Genomic DNA, 13,986 nt, shown 5'->3' with positions numbered 1-13,986 from the left:
GAACCCAGGAGGCAGAGGTGGCAGTGAGCTGAGATCTCGCCACTGCACTCCAGCCTGGGCAATAGAGTAAGATTCCATCTCAAAAAATAAATAAAATAAACTTTTAAAATTTTGAAGTAATTTCAGTCTCAGTATATTAGTCCATTCTCATGCTTCTAATGAAGACATAACTGAGAGTAGGAAATTTATAAAGGAAAGAGGTTTAATTGACTCACAGTTCAGCATGGCTGGGGAGGCCTCAGGAAACTTATAATCATGGCGGAAGGGGAAGCAAACATGTCCTTCTTCATGTGGCGACAGCAAGGAGAAGTGCCAACCAAAAGGGGGGAAAAGTCCCTTATAAAACCAGCAGATCTTATGAGAACTCACTCACTATCATGAGAACAGCATGAGGGTAACCGCCCCCATGATTAAATTGCCTCCCACTGGGTCTCTCCCATGATATGTGGGGATTATGGGAACTACAATTCAAGATGAGATTTGGTTGGGGACAAACCATATCACTCAGGACAGATACAAGAATGGTACAATTAATTTCTGAATATCCTTCCTGCAGTTTCAATAGTCATTAATGTTTTGCCACATTTGCTTTATCAATCACTTTCTCTTTTTGTCTGTCTACATAAATACATATTATTATTATTATAACAGCTTTGTTGAGATACAAGTCATATACCATATATGCAACCATTACCACACAGCCAATTTTAGAATATTTTCATCACCTAAAAAAGAAACTCTGGGCCAGGCATGGTGGCTTATACCTGTAATCATCCCAGCACCTTGGGAGGCCAAGGTGGGGGGAATTGCTTGAGCCCAGGAGTTCGAGATCAGCCTGGGCAACAAGGCAAGACCCTATCTTTATAAAAAATAAATTAGCTAAGTGTGGTGGCATGTGCCTTTGGTCCCATCTCCTGGGGAGGCTGAGGCAGGAGAATCCCAGGAGGTTGAGGCTGCAGTGAGCCATAATTGCACCACTGCACTCCAGCCTGGGTGACAGAGTGAGACCCTGTCTCAAAAAAAGAAAAACAAACCGAAAAACAAACCAAAATACAAAACCCTGTACCTCTTTTAGCTATCACCTCCCTAAACCAAATTCACCTCGGCCCTAAGCAACCACTAACCTACTCTCCGTCTTTATAGACTATAATATGTAGTCTCTATATAGACAGAATACACTACAATGTCTATACTGGACATTGCATATAAACAGTCATATAATCTGTAGTCTTTGGTGAGTCACGTTTTTCACTTAGCATAATGTTTTCAAGATTCGTCCATTTGTAGCATGTATCAGCCCTTCATTCGTTTTTATGGCTTTATTACAGTCCAATATATGGATGCATCATTGTGGCTATCCATTCATCACTTGATGGACATTGGGTTGTTTCTGTATTTTGACTATTATGATTAATGCTGTTGTGAACATTCCCGTATAAGTTTTCGTGTGGACATATGTTTCATTTCTCTGGGACATACACCTAGGAGTGGAATTTCTGGGCCATACAATAGCCATATGCTTAATTGTTTGGGGAATAATAATGTACTTATATTTTATTTCTGAACCATTTTGATGTGAAGTTGCAGACATGTCCCTTTATCCCTAAATACTTCAGAGAAGCCAAACCAAGGACATTCTTTTTCATAACCACGTTTCAATGATCCAATTCAGGAAATTTAACATTGATACAATATTACTGTTATATAATCCACATGCAAATTTTGCCAATTATGTCCTTAACAGCAATTTTCCCCCCATCCAAGATGCAAGCTGGGATCACGCACTGCATCTAGTTTTTCTGTCTCTTTCTTTTCCTTCGATCTGGTGCAGTTCCTCAGCCCTTCTTCATCTTTGTGTAGTTTTGTGAAATGTCTCTCAGTTTAGGTTTATCTGATGTTTGGATGGATGAGTTTCAAGGCTTGTCCATGTAGTGGGCACTGAGATCCAGTCGTGTAGCTGCCCAGGCAGAGGAGGAGACTTGGCTCGGCAGGAGCCCTGACCCCTTCCAACCCCACCGCGATTGCACCGCGCTCTGCAGCGAAGGGACGGGCCGCAGACCCGGACCCAGGGCGGGGCCCGGCAGTGGAAAGTGCCCCACTTGGACACCTGGAGGGTTTACTGGGAAGTGCCAAGAGAAAGAAAGGGGTTGTGCGGGAGCTTCGTCCACGCCCTTTCCCAGGAACAGCTCAGGGGCCTGGAGGGCGCGGGAGTGTGTCCCCAGGCCGGGCCGTGGGCAGGCACTTCCCATTGCGGCACCGAGGGCTCCCGGACCTCGCCAACCCAAGACGCCCGGGAAAGGCTGCAGCGCGCGTCGCCGGGATATCCGGGAAGGGCGGGCGCGGGGGAGACCAGCAGGCCGGTGCTGGGAAGGCGCTGCCCCTTCTGGGAAAGGCCTTGATGCAAGGGCACACCCCCATGCCCGCGCCCTGCACCCCCGCTTCCGGCAGCCCCGGCGGGGCTCTCGGGAAGGCGTGGGGCGGGGGCGGCTGATTCTAATCCGAGGCCCAAGATGGAGATTGGGCGCCGGGAGGCGGCTGGCTTCACTGGGCCCTGGCCCTGAGCCGGTTTGCTGGGCTGGGCCTCCCAAAGGCCCCACCAACTTTTGCAAGAAGACTTTTCTGGGTGCTCCCTCAGATTGATTGAGAAGATCCCCAGAGAATCTGCCATCCTACCGCACAGCTGCCAACTTCCACCTGAGGCAGCGGTGGTTGGGCTGTTCGTTGTTCATTCATTCATTCATTTTGTGGTTGCGGGTATCTGCCTGCTCCTCACCTTTCCCCCTCCCTGTTGGGGAAGAGGCTCAGTAGGGCTTCCGGGTAACAGTCCTGTACCTAACTTGCTTCTGCTGAGAACACCTGTCCTCATAGTGCGACCCGACCTGCCCTCCCGCAGCCCCAGGGCCTTGAATTCTGGCCACCCCAGGACTGAGCTGGCCTCTGCCCACTTTACAATGAGGGAGACAGACACCAGGGGGAAAGGCAGGGCTAGCCAGGAAGAGGTTGAACGGGGAGAGGAGGAAGGCACCAGGCAGGGACCAGGCCAAGAGCGCTGCAGGAACGTCATAGTCATCCGAGTTTGCACCCTGACAATGTGCAGATATGCGTTGTTCTGTCCTCACAGGCTTTTGAAAATTGGAAAAGTTCACATAAAAATCCAGATATCTGATTTTTCTTGACAAATGAAAAGATCTGTCCACACCGAGCTTGCATTCCTGTGGCAGCCAGGGCTGAATCAGGAACCTTCCCTGGACCTGGCAGTGGCCACACACACCCCTTCTTATTGTTTAAACTTTCTGCACTAGCTCCATTACTTGCCTCTTCCCCAAGGGCACCTGTGAGCTGACTCAATCCTCACCACACCCTGTGAGGCCAGGAACCTGATTCCATTTTGTACAGGAAGAAAGCAAGGTGAGAGGTCAACCACCTCGCCCAAGGTCACAGCCAGAGAGAGGTAGGACTGGGATTCTCCCCCAGGTTATCTGCTCCCTGGTTGATGCTCTCTTCACTCTGCTGTTCTGTTTCCTTGTGGGAGATCCGGTGTCTTCAGCAGCAGCTGGGTGGACAGCAGATGTAGACAGCAAATGGAAAGCCCTTGGCTATTGTAGTCTGGGGCCTTCTAGGCCACCACAGAGTCCTGAGCTGGGCTACACAGCTCTTGGCTGAGGCTCTGGAGTGGTGCCACCGAAGTGTGGAGCAAGAAGGGTCGGTCCATGGTCCCACAGTAAACTCAGGCAGGCGAAAGGACATGGGCACCTCTGTGTGGGGGTGTTGGCCTCTAGTCAATTAGGGGGTGCTCTTTCTTCGTTGCTTCTCTCTCTTTGCTGGAAGTGGGCTCCCTCTGCCAGTGTTTTGCTCCATATGGCTTTCTTGCCCCACATGGGGGCAATTGATGGAGAATAGTGTCAAGACTTTCTTAGTGCATAAATCACAGTACATTACAGTCAGGCTTCCCTGAGCAAAGCTCCTTCTGCTCAGTTGTGCATTCTCCTCCTGGAAAGGTTTGCTAACCCTTTTCCTGATTGGGCTTGTCCAATACTTCTAGCAATTTCTAGAAATGAATCAAAGGGCAGTACCTTACGGTCACAGAGGGTCGGAGGAAGCTAAGGTAACTGCCTTCTAAGTATAGTTCAGCTGTATATGGTACTCTACGGTTTATAAAACCCTTTCACACTCTTGTGTATTCCTTTGGTTCACACAACTTTAGAGCTGTACAGAGGAGCAATTTGCAAACTTACCTTGAGCAAATTCCTTTCCTCTTTTTCTGTTTTGATTTCCTCATTGATGAAAAAACAAGATAATACTCTCTTTTTAAGGTATTTTCAGGCAAAACTACTCTGCTTTCTAACTCCTGGGAGTGCTATTCACATTGAATGCCACGTGATGGGTCCTCTTGGGATTGTGCAATGGGCAGAACTCCTCATATGCATGTTGTGAGGATGAAATGACATCATTTATGTACTAGCACAAGTCCTGGGAGATAGTAGGTGATTAATAAATGCTTATCAAGTGAGTGAACTACTCACTTGGTCATGATGAATTCTGAAGGAAGCTTATAGGAAGAAGGAAGTTGTACCAGCCCCCTGTGGCTGGTGTTGCCTTTCCTGCCGATTTTTTTTTTGTATCTCTTGCCAAGTTGCCCTTTGTCCTAGGCCTCTGGGCTCCCAGCCGGCTGGAGGCACAGAGTTATCTGTGGGGCCTGGAGTGCTGGGCCTGGGCTGTGTAATGACCAGCCTTCCGCTTGCTTCAAGTTTCCGCTGGGGGGCTGGAAGCCACAGCATCCAGATGGCTAATTGCTTTGTGCCTGTTTCTGCAAATCACAGTGATTCACTGTCCCTGTTGAAAACACGCTCTCTTTTCAAAGATTTAATGGTTTCCAAAATTAATTTAGCCTCATCTGTTATCCCCCTGCCCTTCTGCACTGTCCTCTCTCTCCCCAGCACCCTCTTTTTTTTCCCTCCCTTCTCCCCATCCCATGATGGAGCATTCTGCGCCAAAAGCCAGCTTTCACTCTGCAGGGCAACGTGGAGAGGGATGGAAAGCCTAGACCCCTTAGCAGGGTCACCTGAACACAAGCTGAGTGTGGCGTATCAGGTGGAAGCCCAGGAGGGAAGAGCCAGTGGTACAGTTATCTCACACCACCCCACATGCTCCGGCCACCAGCTCTGGTCTGACCGACGCCTCCGATGAAGAACTCCAAGCAGCCCCCCATTCATACTGTTTTCCTCAGCGAACTCCCAGGGATCACCTGATTTTTATGTGTGATGAACATGGTCAGTTTTGTTTGCTTTTGACAGCTCATTATGGGTCCATGAGGTCAGAGTCCTGGCTGAAAGGCCAGAAGTTTAGGGAGCCTATCTCCATCTGATACTCGCTTGCTTCTTGACCATCTTTGGGCTTCTGTTCTTTCCCAGTAACAGAAAGCTTGTATAATTCTGACCTCTGGCACCTATGCATTATTTAATCAACATTTATTGGGGCTCTCTCCATGCCAGGCATGTGGTAGGCCCTAGCGGGGCAGGGGTAAAAAACTGCTGCAATCCTGGCCTTTCAGGAACTCAGTCTAGAGGGAGAAAGAAAATGCCTGAGGCCAGCAGGGCTCTCTCTGATCTGCTTCATCTATTTCAAGGCTGTGTTTTTAACTATATTGAATTTCCCAGTTATTATATCTTCTTAATGAATTGTTGATTTTATCAGTATGGAATGTCCTTCCCACTTTGACCCTTGTAATGCTTTTTACCTTAAATTCTATTTTATTCTGCCCATTGCTAGGTGACTAGTTGAATCAGTTATGGTATATCCTCACAATGGAGTACTACGCAGTTGTGAAAAATAATGAGGGCCATCTTTACGTGCTGTTGTGGAGTGATTTCCAGGATATATTGTTAAGATGGAAAAGTAGGAAGGAAAAAATATGTATTGTATGCTACTGTTTAAGAAAGAGAAGTATTCATCTGTGTGTGCGTGTGTTTGCTTATATATTAAAATGCAGAAAAATATGGCCAGGTGTGGTGGCTCACGCCTGTAATCCCAGCACTTTGGGGGGCCGAGGCAGGTGGATCATGAGGTCAGGACATCGAGACCATCCTGGCTAACATGGTGAAACCCCATCTCTACTAAAAAATACAAAAAATTAGCTAGGCATGGTGGTGGGCGCTTTTAGTCCCAGCTACTCAGGAGACTGATGCAGGAGAATGGCGTGAACCTGGGAGGCGGAGCTTGCAGTGAGCTGAGATCACACCACTGCACTCCAGCCTGGGCGACAGAGCAAGACTCCATTTCAAAAAAAAAAAAAAAAAATGCAGAAAAAGAAATCATTACATCAAAAGTAAATAAATTAATAAAATGGGGTAGAAAGGGAGAGATGTTTGTCAAAGGGTGCAAACTTTCAGTCATAAGATGAAAAAGTTCTGGAGATCTAATGTACAGCATGGTGACTATAATTAATATCACTGTATTATATATTTAAAATTTGCTAAGAGAGTAGATCTTAAATGCTTTTGTCACACACACACAAATGACAATGATATGAGGTAACGTGTTAATTTGATTGTGGTAATCATTTCATAATGTATACATTTATCAAATCATCACATTGTACACCTTAAACACATACAATTTTTATTTGTCAATTATATGTCAAAAAAAGTCTTGGGAAACAAAAAAGAAAAAATCCTCATAAAAAATAAAATAAACTAAAAATAAACAAATAAAAATATTCCCTTTGGGAGAGGGAGAGACTGGGCAGACGGGTCAGAAATAGAAGCAAGGCTTCTCTGAATAGACAACTTGCTAGATTTGATTTTGGAATGTAAATATTATACATAGTTATAAAACAAAATTAAAATGGGAAAGCACTTTTTTTTTTTTGAGATGGAGTCTTGCTCTGTCGCTCAGGCTGGAGTGCAGTGGCACGAGCTCGGCTCACTGCAGCCTCCACCTTCCAGGCTCAACTCAAGCAGTCCTCTCACCTCAGCCTCTCCATTAGATGGGAGCACAAGCACGTGCCACCATTCCTGACTTTTTTTTTTTTTTTTTTGGGAGATAGGGTTTAGCCATGTTGCCCAGGCTAGTCTCAAACTCCTGGGCTCAAGCAATCCACCCACCTGGGCCTCCCAAAGTGCTGGGATTACAGGCAAGAGCCACCGTGCCTAGCCTCTCCTTGTTTTTAAGTGATACGCTTATACTATTATTTCTTGATACTGTAGAGACACAGCTCTGCCATGGCACCTGGTGACATTGCATATATGGCACCAAGGCAAAGGCTTGAACCACAATGAATATGAGTCTTGGCAGAATGCCTGTGGTCCTCTCAGAGCTCAAGACAGTACGGGAGACTTGTAAAGAGCTGCTAAGAAACCATTTTCCATCCACCTCTTAGCTCCCCTGGGAGGCTGTCATAAGACAGTTATTTATTACCTTCTGGGTTCTGAGGAGGTATGTGGCTTTCTGCCCTGTCCCCTCCCCACTTTAGCTCATCTGTTCTTTCTCTTTCTTGGCTTTGAAAATTTTTAATTTATTCTTTTCTAAAACAATTTTTAATTGATGCGTAATAGATATACATAGTTTTGGGGTACACTCACTTAATACTTAATACACTCACATAATTTGTAAATATCCAATGAGTGTACTTGGGGCATCGATCAGTTTACATGTTTATCATTTCTTCATTTTAGAAACATTTGAATTATTCTGTCCTGGCTGTTTTGTTTGTTTGTTTTTGAGACAGAGTCTCACTTTGTCTCCCAGGCTGGAGTGCAGTGGTGCGATCTCAGCTCACTGCAACCTCCACCTCCTGGGTTTGAGCAATTCTCATGCCTCAGCCTGCTGAGTAGCTGGGACTACAGATGCATACCACCATGCTCAGCGAACTTTGTGTGTGTGTGTGTGTGTGTGTGTGTGTGTTTTGTTTTGTTTTTTGTTTTTTTTGAGACAGAGTCTCACTTTGTCGCCCAGGCTGGAGTGCAGTTGTGCAATCTCAGCTAACTGCAAGCTCCGCCTCCTGGGTTCACACCATTCTCCTGCCTCAGCTTCCTGAGTAGCTGGGACTACAGGCCCCCACCACCACGCCTGGCTAATTTTTTTTTGTATTTTTTAGTAGAGATGGGGTTTCACTGTGTTAGCCAGGATGGTCTCTATCTCCTGACCTTGTGATCCACCCGTCTCGGCCTCCCAAAGTGTTGGGATTACAGGCATGAGCCACTGTGCCTGGCCATTGTTTGTGTTTTTTGGTAGAGACGGGGTTTCACCATGTTGACTGGGCTGGTCCCGAACTCCTGACCTCAGGTGATCCACCCACCTCCCAAGTGCTGGGATGACAGGCGTGAGCCACTGTGCCCGGCCTCTCCTAGCTGTTTTGAGGTGTACAACAGATTATCATCAACTATAGTTACACTTCTGATCTAACACTAGGTCTTATTTCTTCTACCAAACTGTGTACTTATACCCATTAATAGCTTCTCTTTCCCCCCTCCCATTTATTTTTGATGTTCTCTAGTTTCACAATAATGTTTTTATATTTCCTCATTTCTGGAAAATTTTCAACCATGATCTCTTTGAGAAAATGACTTTTTGGGCCAGGGGCAGTGGCTCAAGCCTGTAATCCCAGCACTTTGGGAGGCCAAGGCAGGTGGATCACCTGAGGTCAGGAGTTCAAGACCAGCCCGGCCAACATGGTGAAACCCCGTCTCTACTAAAAATACAAAAATTAGCTGGGCATGGTGGCAGATGCCTGTAATCCCAGCTACTCAGGAGGTTGAGGCAGGAGAATCGCTTGAACCCGGGAGGCGGAGGTTGCAGTGGGCTAAGGTGGTGCCACTGCACTCCAGCCTGGGTGACAGAGTAGGACCCTGTCTCAAAAAAAAAAAAAAAAAAAGGCCGGTCACGGTGGCTCACACCTGTAATCCCAGCACTTTGGGAGGCCAAGGCAAGTGGATCACCTGAGGTCAGGAGTTCAAGACCAGCCTGGCCAAGATGGTGAAACCCCATATCTACTAAAAATAAAAAAAAAATTAGATAGGTGTGGTGGCGGGCACCTGTAATCCCAGCTACTCGGGAGGCCGAGGCAGGAGAATTGCTTGAACCTGGGAGGCGGAGGTTGCAGTGAGCCGAGATTGTGTCACTGCACTCCAGCCTGGGCAACAGAGTGAGACCCCGTCTCAAAAAAAAAAAGAAAAAGAAAAAGAAAATGACTTTTTGGCTGGATGTGGTGGCTCATGCCTGTAATCGCAGCACTTTGGGAGGCCAAGGCGGGTGGATCATGAGTTCAAGAGATCGAGACCACCCTGGCCAACATGGTAAAACCCCATCTCTACTAAAAATACAAAAATTAGCTGGGTGTGGTGGCGCGTGCCTGTAGTCCCAGCTAATTGGGAGGCTGACAGGAGAGTCACTTGAACCTGGGAGGTGGAGGTTGCAGTGAGCCGGGATCGCGCCACTGCACTCCAGCCTGGTGACAGAGCAAGACTGTGTCTCAAAAAAAAAAAAAAGAAAATGACTTTTTGTCATCCAGTCCACTTTGTCTCAGAATTCTTATTATAGGAATCTTGACACATTTAAAAAAATCTTGTCTCCTTTATCTTTCTGGCTATGATCTAGGAGACTTCCTCACTTTGATTTTTCAGATCACTAAATACAAAAGAAAAAAGAAAAAAAGGAAAAAACCCAAAAAGAATCAAATCACTAAAGCCCCATACCTCAAAATAGAGCTGAAGAATATAACTACTTAGCCACAGTCTAAGATTGATTCCTCAGCAATGGGTATCCAACAACTCACGTTTCAGTCATCGGCCCCTTTTGTGTCATTCTTTTTGATGTGTGAGAAAAGGATCACAGGGAGCTAGCCCTTTTGGCTTATTCTTATTTTTTTTCTCTCTCTATAAGTAATAAATTGTCTAAATCTGAAGTGGTTCTTTGTATCTTTGCTGACTGAATCAGTCAGGTCTTGGCCTTGCCTTGTCCTGTAGGCACAAGCTTGACAGACACCATCTATTGATTTCTTGTGTGATAATTAAGGTTTTAGTTTTCTTACATTTTCCCTCCCTCATATAAACGTAGTATGATTTTTTTAAAAATTAAGTCAGTAGTCAATGTTTATATTATTATGGCTCTGCTGAACATGGTATTGCATAATGACATTCCCTCCAGCTTTGTGTTTTTCCTGCAGTTAAGAGTTGCCATAGTTTTTCTTTTGCTTAGTTTTAAAAAATATGTATTGCTAGTATTTTCCAAATGTTCTATGTATATCTGTTAAACATCTAGCAATTTTTTTTTTCCCAAATGTCCAAGTGTATGAAATAACTGGTCACTATCCCTTCCTCTACTGCCAGAGATCTCCCTTCTTAGCCCTGTCATCTTGCTACAATTTGGACATATTACTCTCTACAGCTGGGGCTCAGGTGTCATCTTAGGACTTCTTATCATCAGTCTTCTCCTTTGCATTGCTTCTCTGTTTTCTGAAATCCCTTTGTTCCTTGTTCTTGGCTTAGTCTTTCATTTCACTGAATCATATCCTTCACTATCTTCCTAAGAAAAGGTGTGTAGGAGGTAAAAATTTTGAGTTCTTACATATCTGAAAATGTCTTTATTCCACAGTTATCCTTTATTTGGCTAAGTATAGAATGCCAGGATAAAAATAATTTTCACTCAGAACTTTGGGTGCCCAACACTACTCTCCTCCTGCACTGCTGTTGTACTCCTTCATACATGATATGATTTTCTCTTAGAGGTTATTAGCTTATTCCCATTCTCCTGGAATTCTGAAATTTAAAATTATTGCCATGGAATTTTTCCCCATTCTAATGGACACATTAGTGGACACTCAATTTGGAGATTTATGTCCTTCACTTCCAGGAAAATTTATCTATCTATCTGTCTATCTATCTATCTATCTATCTATCTATCAATCATCTATTCATTCTATCCTTTGTTTTCTCTGTTTCAAAGCTGAATAAAACTTTTGAAACTTTTTGAATATACTTTTAACACTCTTTTCTTCTCCTAGATTTCATTTGTGTTATTCTACTTTCTGGGAGATTTCTTCAACTTTATTTTCCTACTCTTTTGACCACTTTTTTTTTCTTTTTAGAGACAGAGTCTCATTCTGTCACCTAGGCTGGAGTGCAGTGGCATGATCATAGCTCATTATAGCCTCAAACTCCTGGGCTGAAGTGATCCTCCTGCCTCAGCCTCCCAAAGTGCTGGGATTACAGGTATAAGCCACTGCACCCAGCAGTGACCACATTTTTAATTTGTAAGAGCTCTTTATCATCCTCTGATTATTTCTACTTCACATCATCCTGCCCTTTTTCATGGCTATGTATCTTCTTTTAAATATCTGAGACTATCAGTTAAAAATACACATAAATTTTTTTTAAAGTTTCTTTTTACATCATCTCTATTTCCTTTGAGTTCATTTTTTTCTGTTTGTTTGTTTTGGTCTCTCTCTCTCTCTTTCATGTGGGATACTTTTTGCAAATTTCTGGTGATCCTGGGCTATCCAGTCATATGGAATAGTGAGGCATCACAATGATTGGTGACTCTGTTATATGGACAGATATTTGACTGGCAGGTCTCAATCTCAGGCTATTTCATTGGGAGACCATAAAAGTCTACTGTTAAGGTCAGCAAAGGGTAGGTTTGAAATGTTTGGGTGGGAGGAGCATTTTGACAGCATGGCTTCTCCTTTGGCATGTTTAATTGTGATGTTTGACAGACATCCTTGTAGTCAAAGACGACACTTTTAAAATAAATTATCCCCCAATGATGACTTGGGCCCTGTCACTCAATGGGAGAATTAGCAGAGCCTGTAGGATTTTATTTGGAATTGACATTCTCTATTGTAATTTCATTCCTGTTTATTTTTAAATTTTCTTTGTGTTTCACTGGAAAATAAAGATGTTGCTCAGTTTTAAACTTAATGGTGCACAAGTTGCTTTGTTACAATAAAACCCAATGTGTACACATACACACAAAGTCCATCCTAAGGGGACTTTTCTCTGTGGCTAACAGTTTTTTTCCAGTGAAGAATCCTCCAATCTTCTAGCCAGGGAACATATACCTGATAGTCCTTTTCTGGGAATGGGGTAAGGGAAGGAGCCTGCCATTGGGGTCCACTATTAACATGTAGACTTAAACATAATCCTCTGGTCTCAGCCAGACACCTGCCCTACTGTGGCTGGGATCTCTGAACTTGGGGGTGCTCTGGTTCTACTTCTGTAAAGAAAAAACCTCCAATCAAGTGCAGGGACATCGTTGCCTGACTATTTGGGATTGGGAGGGGATCTGGAATTGTAATTTCTTCATATATGTCTTTCAACTGCTTCCCTAGGGTTTAGCCTATGCTTCAAACTCACTTCCTGCAGAACCTGCTGCCTCCAAGTTCCCAGCTCTCGGGGCTCTCTGGGAGGATCTGCTCAGTCCTCATCATCAGTGCCATCTTTGGGCCCTTTCAAGTCAATTACCCCATGGCAGCCACTTTTTATCATCCCCAAATTTGCTAAGTTCTTCTGTCCACTGAGGTCCTCACTCCCATTCTCAGAATTCTCATGGGTTTATGCTTTAAAAACTTTTGTGGGTCTTTGGAGAAAAAGGAGATAAAGATGTATGGTCAATTTGTTATTTCCAGTATCTCTGACATCACGTGTTGTGAGCCACCCACTTTTAAAACTAGAATTTATTTTTTTAATTTAAATTTTTATTTTTAAATTGACACATAATTGTATATACTTAAGGGGTACAATGTGACTTATATATATACGCGTATATATATGTTTATATATGTGTATATATATATATCACATTGTACCCCTTAAGTACAATATGTGTGTGTGTATATATATATGTATATATATGTGTATATATATATGTATATATATATATATATATAGTACAATACATGTATATACAAGTACTATACACATACCCACACATTGTGGAATGATTATATCAAGCTGATTAACACATTCATCACCTCACACCCTTATTTTCTGTAGTGAGAACATTTACAATCAATTATTTTAGCAATTTCAAAATATATACTACATGATTATGAACTGTGGTCATCATGCTGTGAAACAGAACTGGAAAACTTCTTTCTCTGTCTAACTGAAACTTTGTAGCCTTTGATCAACATCTCCTCCTTCCTCACCTTCCCAGCCTCTAGTAACCACCATTCTACTCTCTGAAGTAGGAATTTATTTTTAATGTTCCCTAAACATTTATTTAAAGCATGGAAGATTTCATAAAAATCTTTATGTCAGCCTCTTCTTACAGGTCTTGATCTATTCCTGGCCTTTACTTTGCCAAACTGAAACCTCAGTTCTCATGCTGATGTTCTCGCCAGGCTCCGAATTCTCTGGTTCTTTTTCTCTGGCCTCCCTGCAGTTGTCCTTCTGGAGGTCCACTGAAAAGAGATGCAGGCATCCCAGACACTCCCTGGATGACAAAATCCTCTTCTACAAATATCTCTGCCCTAAGCGGTTGCCTAGGCAGGGTAAAAGACAGGGCTTGCCTTTGGTGGGACAGCATGTTCTCCACATTCTTCCTCACTGTGGACGAAGTTCTCAGAAGCCACTTTGGCTTCAAGGAGGTATCCCTTAAATGGTGTGTTCACACATCACCACGCACCACATTGCCCAAGGGAACACTGCTATAATTAGCACGTGAGCTCCTCACCAGTCCATCACATTCTAGTAAACCCAGATGTAAGGGAGACTTGGTGGAAAAGAGGAGAAAGCCAAAAAGACAGACAAAACAAGAAGAAGAGGGGAAGAAGGATGATGGGGAAAGGGTGGTGATGATATTCATAATAAGGTTCGTAATTAATGATTATAATAATTACTTGCATTTGCAAAGCATTTCCACGTGCATGGTTTCATTCACTATGTGTAACAACACAAAAAAGTACACACTTAGTTCCTATAAACTACCTTATGGGTTCAATCTATGGGTTCAATTCTAGAACTTAATTATAATGATCATCTATGACTT

The sequence above is a fragment of the Pongo pygmaeus genome, chromosome 12 (assembly GCF_028885625.2).
Source record: "Pongo pygmaeus isolate AG05252 chromosome 12, NHGRI_mPonPyg2-v2.0_pri, whole genome shotgun sequence".
Taxonomy (NCBI): Eukaryota; Metazoa; Chordata; class Mammalia; order Primates; family Hominidae; genus Pongo; species Pongo pygmaeus.
This window is presented reverse-complemented; position numbering follows the sequence as displayed.